This window comes from Anopheles merus, unplaced genomic scaffold, assembly GCF_017562075.2.
Source record: "Anopheles merus strain MAF unplaced genomic scaffold, AmerM5.1 LNR4000044, whole genome shotgun sequence".
NCBI classification, from domain to species: Eukaryota; Metazoa; Arthropoda; class Insecta; order Diptera; family Culicidae; genus Anopheles; species Anopheles merus.
This window is the reverse complement of record NW_024427624.1, coordinates 55,888-67,500: the sequence shown is the minus strand read 5'-3', so window position 1 is coordinate 67,500 and position 11,613 is coordinate 55,888.

Sequence of the window (11,613 nt, the reverse complement as noted above, 5' to 3'; positions counted from 1 at the left end):
TGGCAAAAGTCTCGAAACACTCCTATCTTGACGCACCTGCAACCGCAACACGATGCAAAACAAATTGCACGAGCTACTGATACTTGTACCATGCACGGTACACGGTTCCGAAAATTACGCCTGAAAGTATGCAATTTGGTGCTACCCTAGGGAACTTGTATGGGGAAGCCTACCTACGCGTGTCGCACGTTGCAAGTTGCATGGTCGTCGATCAGAGGCATGCAAAAGCACCTATCTAGGGGAATTACTCTACGTTCTAGTAGCTAGTGCGATTTTCCGGTCCAGCACGGCAGTACGCCTGCATGCATACAATCCATGTACCAACCATGTACCTAGGCGTTGGTCAGTAGCTTTTGGCGCCACATGGAGGAAGTATTCGAGTTCAGATTTCTGGGACTTAGCGTATTTTTCAAAACTATTAATTTAAATTAAACTATTAATGGGTCTCAAGCTAGGCGTTGGTCAGTAGCTTTTGGCGCCACATGGAGGAAGTATTCGAGTTCAGATTTCTGGGACTTAGCGTATTTTTCAAAACTATTAATGGAAATTAAACTATAAATGGGTCTCAAGCTAGGCGTTGGTCAGTAGCTTTTGGCGCAACATGGAGGAAGTATTCGAGTTCAGATTTCTGGGACTTAGCGTATTTTTCAAAACTATTAATGGAAATTAAACTATAAATGGGTCTCAAGCTAGGCGTTGGTCAGTAGCTTTTGGCGCAACATGGAGGAAGTATTCGAGTTCAGATTTCTGGGACTTAGCGTATTTTTCAATCATATTAAACCGAATCAAACATAAAAATGATGAAACCTACACGACGTTCCTAGGTTATGGACGAAAAGTGACGATTTAGTGCCGGTCAGGATAGCCGTGCACCAAAATTGTGTACCGATCAGGGAAAGTACAACACGGAGGGCGCAGCCCGAGCGTACGCGTTCATGGATGTCCATGTTGGTACAAGTTGCCGGTCAGGATAGCCGTGCACCAAAATTGTGTACCGATCAGGGAAAGTACAACACGGAGGGCGCAGCCCGAGCGTACGCGTTCATGGATGTCCATGTTGGTACAAGTTGCCGGTCAGGATAGCCGTGCACCAAAATTGTGTACCGATCAGGGAAAGTACAACACGGAGGGCGCAGCCCGAGCGTACGCGTTCATGGATGTCCATGTTGGTACAAGTTGCCGGTCAGGATAGCCGTGCACCAAAATTGTGTACCGATCAGGGAAAGTACAACACGGAGGGCGCAGCCCGAGCGTACGCGTTCATGGATGTCCATGTTGGTACAAGTTGCCGGTCAGGATAGCCGTGCACCAAAATTGTGTACCGATCAGGGAAAGTACACTACGTTCCTATGACTTGGGTGAAAAGTGTTGATAAAGTGCCGGATAGGATAGACGGTGGCTTATCGTACACATCACAAACAAAAACCCCTTAGTGAGCAGTAGCAAGTGTCGATGGAACAAAGCGAAGGCAATACAAACTGATCAAGTACAATAAAGAACGCTACGTACTAGGACTTCTGTCCAAGAATGGTGTCCGCGACGGGAGGGCAATGGTCGAGCAAGCAGGTTTCCCTAGTAAACCTTGTATGGTAAACATACCCAAGCGTGTCCGTATGCACGCAACGATAGTCACGAACGGGCACATACCTAGGGAAAGTACTCTACGTACTAGGACTTCTGTCCAAGAATGGTGTCCGCGACGGGAGGGCAATGGTCGAGCAAGCAGGTTTCCCTAGTAAACCTTGTATGGTAAACATACCCAAGCGTGTCCGTATGCACGCAACGATAGTCACGAACGGGCACATACCTAGGGAAAGTACTCTACGTACTAGGACTTCTGTCCAAGAATGGTGTCCGCGACGGGAGGGCAATGGTCGAGCAAGCAGGTTTCCCTAGTAAACCTTGTATGGTAAACATACCCAAGCGTGTCCGTATGCACGCAACGATAGTCACGAACGGGCACATACCTAGGGAAAGTACTCTACGTACTAGGACTTCTGTCCAAGAATGGTGTCCGCGACGGGAGGGCAATGGTCGAGCAAGCAGGTTTCCCTAGTAAACCTTGTATGGTAAACATACCCAAGCGTGTCCGTATGCACGCAACGATAGTCACGAACGGGCACATACCTAGGGAAAGTACTCTACGTACTAGGACTTCTGTCCAAGAATGGTGTCCGCGACGGGAGGGCAATGGTCGAGCAAGCAGGTTTCCCTAGTAAACCTTGTATGGTAAACATACCCAAGCGTGTCCGTATGCACGCAACGATAGTCACGAACGGGCACATACCTAGGGAAAGTACTCTACGTACTAGGACTTCTGTCCAAGAATGGTGTCCGCGACGGGAGGGCAATGGTCGAGCAAGCAGGTTTCCCTAGTAAACCTTGTATGGTAAACATACCCAAGCGTGTCCGTATGCACGCAACGATAGTCACGAACGGGCACATACCTAGGGAAAGTACTCTACGTACTAGGACTTCTGTCCAAGAATGGTGTCCGCGACGGGAGGGCAATGGTCGAGCAAGCAGGTTTCCCTAGTAAACCTTGTATGGTAAACATACCCAAGCGTGTCCGTATGCACGCAACGATAGTCACGAACGGGCACATACCTAGGGAAAGTACTCTACGTACTAGGACTTCTGTCCAAGAATGGTGTCCGCGACGGGAGGGCAATGGTCGAGCAAGCAGGTTTCCCTAGTAAACCTTGTATGGTAAACATACCCAAGCGTGTCCGTATGCACGCAACGATAGTCACGAACGGGCACATACCTAGGGAAAGTACTCTACGTACTAGGACTTCTGTCCAAGAATGGTGTCCGCGACGGGAGGGCAATGGTCGAGCAAGCAGGTTTCCCTAGTAAACCTTGTATGGTAAACATACCCAAGCGTGTCCGTATGCACGCAACGATAGTCACGAACGGGCACATACCTAGGGAAAGTACTCTACGTACTAGGACTTCTGTCCAAGAATGGTGTCCGCGACGGGAGGGCAATGGTCGAGCAAGCAGGTTTCCCTAGTAAACCTTGTATGGTAAACATACCCAAGCGTGTCCGTATGCACGCAACGATAGTCACGAACGGGCACATACCTAGGGAAAGTACTCTACGTACTAGGACTTCTGTCCAAGAATGGTGTCCGCGACGGGAGGGCAATGGTCGAGCAAGCAGGTTTCCCTAGTAAACCTTGTATGGTAAACATACCCAAGCGTGTCCGTATGCACGCAACGATAGTCACGAACGGGCACATACCTAGGGAAAGTACTCTACGTACTAGGACTTCTGTCCAAGAATGGTGTCCGCGACGGGAGGGCAATGGTCGAGCAAGCAGGTTTCCCTAGTAAACCTTGTATGGTAAACATACCCAAGCGTGTCCGTATGCACGCAACGATAGTCACGAACGGGCACATACCTAGGGAAAGTACTCTACGTACTAGGACTTCTGTCCAAGAATGGTGTCCGCGACGGTCGGGGAAGCAATGGTCAAGTTAAATAGCTACCAAGAACGAAAGGTTTCGTGTGCCTATTCCTTCCTGGTTTCCCTAAACCTTGTATGGTAAACATACCCAAGCGTGTCCGTATGCACGCAACGATAGTCACGAACGGGCACATACCTAGGAAAGTACTCTACGTACTAGGACTTCTGTCCAAGAATGGTGTCCGCGACGGGAGGGCAATGGTCGAGCAAGCAGGTTTCCCTAGTAAACCTTGTATGGTAAACATACCCAAGCGTGTCCGTATGCACGCAACGATAGTCACGAACGGGCACATACCTAGGGAAAGTACTCTACGTACTAGGACTTCTGTCCAAGAATGGTGTCCGCGACGGGAGGGCAATGGTCGAGCAAGCAGGTTTCCCTAGTAAACCTTGTATGGTAAACATACCCAAGCGTGTCCGTATGCACGCAACGATAGTCACGAACGGGCACATACCTAGGGAAAGTACTCTACGTACTAGGACTTCTGTCCAAGAATGGTGTCCGCGACGGGAGGGCAATGGTCGAGCAAGCAGGTTTCCCTAGTAAACCTTGTATGGTAAACATACCCAAGCGTGTCCGTATGCACGCAACGATAGTCACGAACGGGCACATACCTAGGAAAGTACTCTACGTACTAGGACTTCTGTCCAAGAATGGTGTCCGCGACGGGAGGGCAATGGTCGAGCAAGCAGGTTTCCCTAGTAAACCTTGTATGGTAAACATACCCAAGCGTGTCCGTATGCACGCAACGATAGTCACGAACGGGCACATACCTAGGGAAAGTACTCTACGTACTAGGACTTCTGTCCAAGAATGGTGTCCGCGACGGTCGGGGAAGCAGGTTACTTATCATGGCAAACAAGTTAAATAGCTACCTTAAGAGAACGAAAGTTACTGTGGATGGAACAAAACGTGTGCCTAGAATTCCTTCCTGGTTTCCCTAGTAAACCTTGTATGGTAAACATACCCAAGCGTGTCCGTATGCACGCAACGATAGTCACGAACGGGCACATACCTAGGGAAAGTACTCTACGTACTAGGACTTCTGTCCAAGAATGGTGTCCGCGACGGGAGGGCAATGGTCGAGCAAGCAGGTTTCCCTAGTAAACCTTGTATGGTAAACATACCCAAGCGTGTCCGTATGCACGCAACGATAGTCACGAACGGGCACATACCTAGGGAAAGTACTCTACGTACTAGGACTTCTGTCCAAGAATGGTGTCCGCGACGGGAGGGCAATGGTCGAGCAAGCAGGTTTCCCTAGTAAACCTTGTATGGTAAACATACCCAAGCGTGTCCGTATGCACGCAACGATAGTCACGAACGGGCACATACCTAGGGAAAGTACTCTACGTACTAGGACTTCTGTCCAAGAATGGTGTCCGCGACGGTCGGGGAAGCAGGTTTCTTATCATGGCAAACAAGTTAAATAGCTACCTTAAGAGAACGAAAGTTACTGTGGATGGAACAAAACGTGTGCCTAGAATTCCTTCCTGGTTTCCCTAGTAAACCTTGTATGGTAAACATACCCAAGCGTGTCCGTATGCACGCAACGATAGTCACGAACGGGCACATACCTAGGGAAAGTACTCTACGTACTAGGACTTCTGTCCAAGAATGGTGTCCGCGACGGGAGGGCAATGGTCGAGCAAGCAGGTTTCCCTAGTAAACCTTGTATGGTAAACATACCCAAGCGTGTCCGTATGCACGCAACGATAGTCACGAACGGGCACATACCTAGGGAAAGTACTCTACGTACTAGGACTTCTGTCCAAGAATGGTGTCCGCGACGGGAGGGCAATGGTCGAGCAAGCAGGTTTCCCTAGTAAACCTTGTATGGTAAACATACCCAAGCGTGTCCGTATGCACGCAACGATAGTCACGAACGGGCACATACCTAGGGAAAGTACTCTACGTACTAGGACTTCTGTCCAAGAATGGTGTCCGCGACGGGAGGGCAATGGTCGAGCAAGCAGGTTTCCCTAGTAAACCTTGTATGGTAAACATACCCAAGCGTGTCCGTATGCACGCAACGATAGTCACGAACGGGCACATACCTAGGGAAAGTACTCTACGTACTAGGACTTCTGTCCAAGAATGGTGTCCGCGACGGGAGGGCAATGGTCGAGCAAGCAGGTTTCCCTAGTAAACCTTGTATGGTAAACATACCCAAGCGTGTCCGTATGCACGCAACGATAGTCACGAACGGGCACATACCTAGGAAAGTACTCTACGTACTAGGACTTCTGTCCAAGAATGGTGTCCGCGACGGTCGGGGAAGCAGGTTGCTTATCATGGCAAACAAGTTAAATAGCTACCTTAAGAGAACGAAAGTTACTGTGGATGGAACAAAACGTGTGCCTAGAATTCCTTCCTGGTTTCCCTAGTAAACCTTGTATGGTAAACATACCCAAGCGTGTCCGTATGCACGCAACGATAGTCACGAACGGGCACATACCTAGGGAAAGTACTCTACGTACTAGGACTTCTGTCCAAGAATGGTGTCCGCGACGGGAGGGCAATGGTCGAGCAAGCAGGTTTCCCTAGTAAACCTTGTATGGTAAACATACCCAAGCGTGTCCGTATGCACGCAACGATAGTCACGAACGGGCACATACCTAGGGAAAGTACTCTACGTACTAGGACTTCTGTCCAAGAATGGTGTCCGCGACGGGAGGGCAATGGTCGAGCAAGCAGGTTTCCCTAGTAAACCTTGTATGGTAAACATACCCAAGCGTGTCCGTATGCACGCAACGATAGTCACGAACGGGCACATACCTAGGGAAAGTACTCTACGTACTAGGACTTCTGTCCAAGAATGGTGTCCGCGACGGGAGGGCAATGGTCGAGCAAGCAGGTTTCCCTAGTAAACCTTGTATGGTAAACATACCCAAGCGTGTCCGTATGCACGCAACGATAGTCACGAACGGGCACATACCTAGGGAAAGTACTCTACGTACTAGGACTTCTGTCCAAGAATGGTGTCCGCGACGGGAGGGCAATGGTCGAGCAAGCAGGTTTCCCTAGTAAACCTTGTATGGTAAACATACCCAAGCGTGTCCGTATGCACGCAACGATAGTCACGAACGGGCACATACCTAGGGAAAGTACTCTACGTACTAGGACTTCTGTCCAAGAATGGTGTCCGCGACGGGAGGGCAATGGTCGAGCAAGCAGGTTTCCCTAGTAAACCTTGTATGGTAAACATACCCAAGCGTGTCCGTATGCACGCAACGATAGTCACGAACGGGCACATACCTAGGGAAAGTACTCTACGTACTAGGACTTCTGTCCAAGAATGGTGTCCGCGACGGGAGGGCAATGGTCGAGCAAGCAGGTTTCCCTAGTAAACCTTGTATGGTAAACATACCCAAGCGTGTCCGTATGCACGCAACGATAGTCACGAACGGGCACATACCTAGGGAAAGTACTCTACGTACTAGGACTTCTGTCCAAGAATGGTGTCCGCGACGGGAGGGCAATGGTCGAGCAAGCAGGTTTCCCTAGTAAACCTTGTATGGTAAACATACCCAAGCGTGTCCGTATGCACGCAACGATAGTCACGAACGGGCACATACCTAGGGAAAGTACTCTACGTACTAGGACTTCTGTCCAAGAATGGTGTCCGCGACGGGAGGGCAATGGTCGAGCAAGCAGGTTTCCCTAGTAAACCTTGTATGGTAAACATACCCAAGCGTGTCCGTATGCACGCAACGATAGTCACGAACGGGCACATACCTAGGGAAAGTACTCTACGTACTAGGACTTCTGTCCAAGAATGGTGTCCGCGACGGGAGGGCAATGGTCGAGCAAGCAGGTTTCCCTAGTAAACCTTGTATGGTAAACATACCCAAGCGTGTCCGTATGCACGCAACGATAGTCACGAACGGGCACATACCTAGGGAAAGTACTCTACGTACTAGGACTTCTGTCCAAGAATGGTGTCCGCGACGGGAGGGCAATGGTCGAGCAAGCAGGTTTCCCTAGTAAACCTTGTATGGTAAACATACCCAAGCGTGTCCGTATGCACGCAACGATAGTCACGAACGGGCACATACCTAGGGAAAGTACTCTACGTACTAGGACTTCTGTCCAAGAATGGTGTCCGCGACGGGAGGGCAATGGTCGAGCAAGCAGGTTTCCCTAGTAAACCTTGTATGGTAAACATACCCAAGCGTGTCCGTATGCACGCAACGATAGTCACGAACGGGCACATACCTAGGGAAAGTACTCTACGTACTAGGACTTCTGTCCAAGAATGGTGTCCGCGACGGTCGGGGAAGCAGGTTGCTTATCATGGCAAACAAGTTAAATAGCTACCTTAAGAGAACGAAAGTTACTGTGGATGGAACAAAACGTGTGCCTAGAATTCCTTCCTGGTTTCCCTAGTAAACCTTGTATGGTAAACATACCCAAGCGTGTCCGTATGCACGCAACGATAGTCACGAACGGGCACATACCTAGGGAAAGTACTCTACGTACTAGGACTTCTGTCCAAGAATGGTGTCCGCGACGGGAGGGCAATGGTCGAGCAAGCAGGTTTCCCTAGTAAACCTTGTATGGTAAACATACCCAAGCGTGTCCGTATGCACGCAACGATAGTCACGAACGGGCACATACCTAGGGAAAGTACTCTACGTACTAGGACTTCTGTCCAAGAATGGTGTCCGCGACGGGAGGGCAATGGTCGAGCAAGCAGGTTTCCCTAGTAAACCTTGTATGGTAAACATACCCAAGCGTGTCCGTATGCACGCAACGATAGTCACGAACGGGCACATACCTAGGGAAAGTACTCTACGTACTAGGACTTCTGTCCAAGAATGGTGTCCGCGACGGGAGGGCAATGGTCGAGCAAGCAGGTTTCCCTAGTAAACCTTGTATGGTAAACATACCCAAGCGTGTCCGTATGCACGCAACGATAGTCACGAACGGGCACATACCTAGGGAAAGTACTCTACGTACTAGGACTTCTGTCCAAGAATGGTGTCCGCGACGGTCGGGGAAGCAGGTTGCTTATCATGGCAAACAAGTTAAATAGCTACCTTAAGAGAACGAAAGTTACTGTGGATGGAACAAAACGTGTGCCTAGAATTCCTTCCTGGTTTCCCTAGTAAACCTTGTATGGTAAACATACCCAAGCGTGTCCGTATGCACGCAACGATAGTCACGAACGGGCACATACCTAGGGAAAGTACTCTACGTACTAGGACTTCTGTCCAAGAATGGTGTCCGCGACGGGAGGGCAATGGTCGAGCAAGCAGGTTTCCCTAGTAAACCTTGTATGGTAAACATACCCAAGCGTGTCCGTATGCACGCAACGATAGTCACGAACGGGCACATACCTAGGGAAAGTACTCTACGTACTAGGACTTCTGTCCAAGAATGGTGTCCGCGACGGGAGGGCAATGGTCGAGCAAGCAGGTTTCCCTAGTAAACCTTGTATGGTAAACATACCCAAGCGTGTCCGTATGCACGCAACGATAGTCACGAACGGGCACATACCTAGGGAAAGTACTCTACGTACTAGGACTTCTGTCCAAGAATGGTGTCCGCGACGGGAGGGCAATGGTCGAGCAAGCAGGTTTCCCTAGTAAACCTTGTATGGTAAACATACCCAAGCGTGTCCGTATGCACGCAACGATAGTCACGAACGGGCACATACCTAGGGAAAGTACTCTACGTACTAGGACTTCTGTCCAAGAATGGTGTCCGCGACGGTCGGGGAAGCAGGTTGCTTATCATGGCAAACAAGTTAAATAGCTACCTTAAGAGAACGAAAGTTACTGTGGATGGAACAAAACGTGTGCCTAGAATTCCTTCCTGGTTTCCCTAGTAAACCTTGTATGGTAAACATACCCAAGCGTGTCCGTATGCACGCAACGATAGTCACGAACGGGCACATACCTAGGGAAAGTACTCTACGTACTAGGACTTCTGTCCAAGAATGGTGTCCGCGACGGGAGGGCAATGGTCGAGCAAGCAGGTTTCCCTAGTAAACCTTGTATGGTAAACATACCCAAGCGTGTCCGTATGCACGCAACGATAGTCACGAACGGGCACATACCTAGGGAAAGTACTCTACGTACTAGGACTTCTGTCCAAGAATGGTGTCCGCGACGGGAGGGCAATGGTCGAGCAAGCAGGTTTCCCTAGTAAACCTTGTATGGTAAACATACCCAAGCGTGTCCGTATGCACGCAACGATAGTCACGAACGGGCACATACCTAGGGAAAGTACTCTACGTACTAGGACTTCTGTCCAAGAATGGTGTCCGCGACGGGAGGGCAATGGTCGAGCAAGCAGGTTTCCCTAGTAAACCTTGTATGGTAAACATACCCAAGCGTGTCCGTATGCACGCAACGATAGTCACGAACGGGCACATACCTAGGGAAAGTACTCTACGTACTAGGACTTCTGTCCAAGAATGGTGTCCGCGACGGTCGGGGAAGCAGGTTGCTTATCATGGCAAACAAGTTAAATAGCTACCTTAAGAGAACGAAAGTTACTGTGGATGGAACAAAACGTGTGCCTAGAATTCCTTCCTGGTTTCCCTAGTAAACCTTGTATGGTAAACATACCCAAGCGTGTCCGTATGCACGCAACGATAGTCACGAACGGGCACATACCTAGGGAAAGTACTCTACGTACTAGGACTTCTGTCCAAGAATGGTGTCCGCGACGGGAGGGCAATGGTCGAGCAAGCAGGTTTCCCTAGTAAACCTTGTATGGTAAACATACCCAAGCGTGTCCGTATGCACGCAACGATAGTCACGAACGGGCACATACCTAGGGAAAGTACTCTACGTACTAGGACTTCTGTCCAAGAATGGTGTCCGCGACGGGAGGGCAATGGTCGAGCAAGCAGGTTTCCCTAGTAAACCTTGTATGGTAAACATACCCAAGCGTGTCCGTATGCACGCAACGATAGTCACGAACGGGCACATACCTAGGGAAAGTACTCTACGTACTAGGACTTCTGTCCAAGAATGGTGTCCGCGACGGTCGGGGAAGCAGGTTGCTTATCATGGCAAACAAGTTAAATAGCTACCTTAAGAGAACGAAAGTTACTGTGGATGGAACAAAACGTGTGCCTAGAATTCCTTCCTGGTTTCCCTAGTAAACCTTGTATGGTAAACATACCCAAGCGTGTCCGTATGCACGCAACGATAGTCACGAACGGGCACATACCTAGGGAAAGTACTCTACGTACTAGGACTTCTGTCCAAGAATGGTGTCCGCGACGGGAGGGCAATGGTCGAGCAAGCAGGTTTCCCTAGTAAACCTTGTATGGTAAACATACCCAAGCGTGTCCGTATGCACGCAACGATAGTCACGAACGGGCACATACCTAGGGAAAGTACTCTACGTACTAGGACTTCTGTCCAAGAATGGTGTCCGCGACGGGAGGGCAATGGTCGAGCAAGCAGGTTTCCCTAGTAAACCTTGTATGGTAAACATACCCAAGCGTGTCCGTATGCACGCAACGATAGTCACGAACGGGCACATACCTAGGGAAAGTACTCTACGTACTAGGACTTCTGTCCAAGAATGGTGTCCGCGACGGGAGGGCAATGGTCGAGCAAGCAGGTTTCCCTAGTAAACCTTGTATGGTAAACATACCCAAGCGTGTCCGTATGCACGCAACGATAGTCACGAACGGGCACATACCTAGGGAAAGTACTCTACGTACTAGGACTTCTGTCCAAGAATGGTGTCCGCGACGGGAGGGCAATGGTCGAGCAAGCAGGTTTCCCTAGTAAACCTTGTATGGTAAACATACCCAAGCGTGTCCGTATGCACGCAACGATAGTCACGAACGGGCACATACCTAGGGAAAGTACTCTACGTACTAGGACTTCTGTCCAAGAATGGTGTCCGCGACGGGAGGGCAATGGTCGAGCAAGCAGGTTTCCCTAGTAAACCTTGTATGGTAAACATACCCAAGCGTGTCCGTATGCACGCAACGATAGTCACGAACGGGCACATACCTAGGGAAAGTACTCTACGTACTAGGACTTCTGTCCAAGAATGGTGTCCGCGACGGGAGGGCAATGGTCGAGCAAGCAGGTTTCCCTAGTAAACCTTGTATGGTAAACATACCCAAGCGTGTCCGTATGCACGCAACGATAGTCACGAACG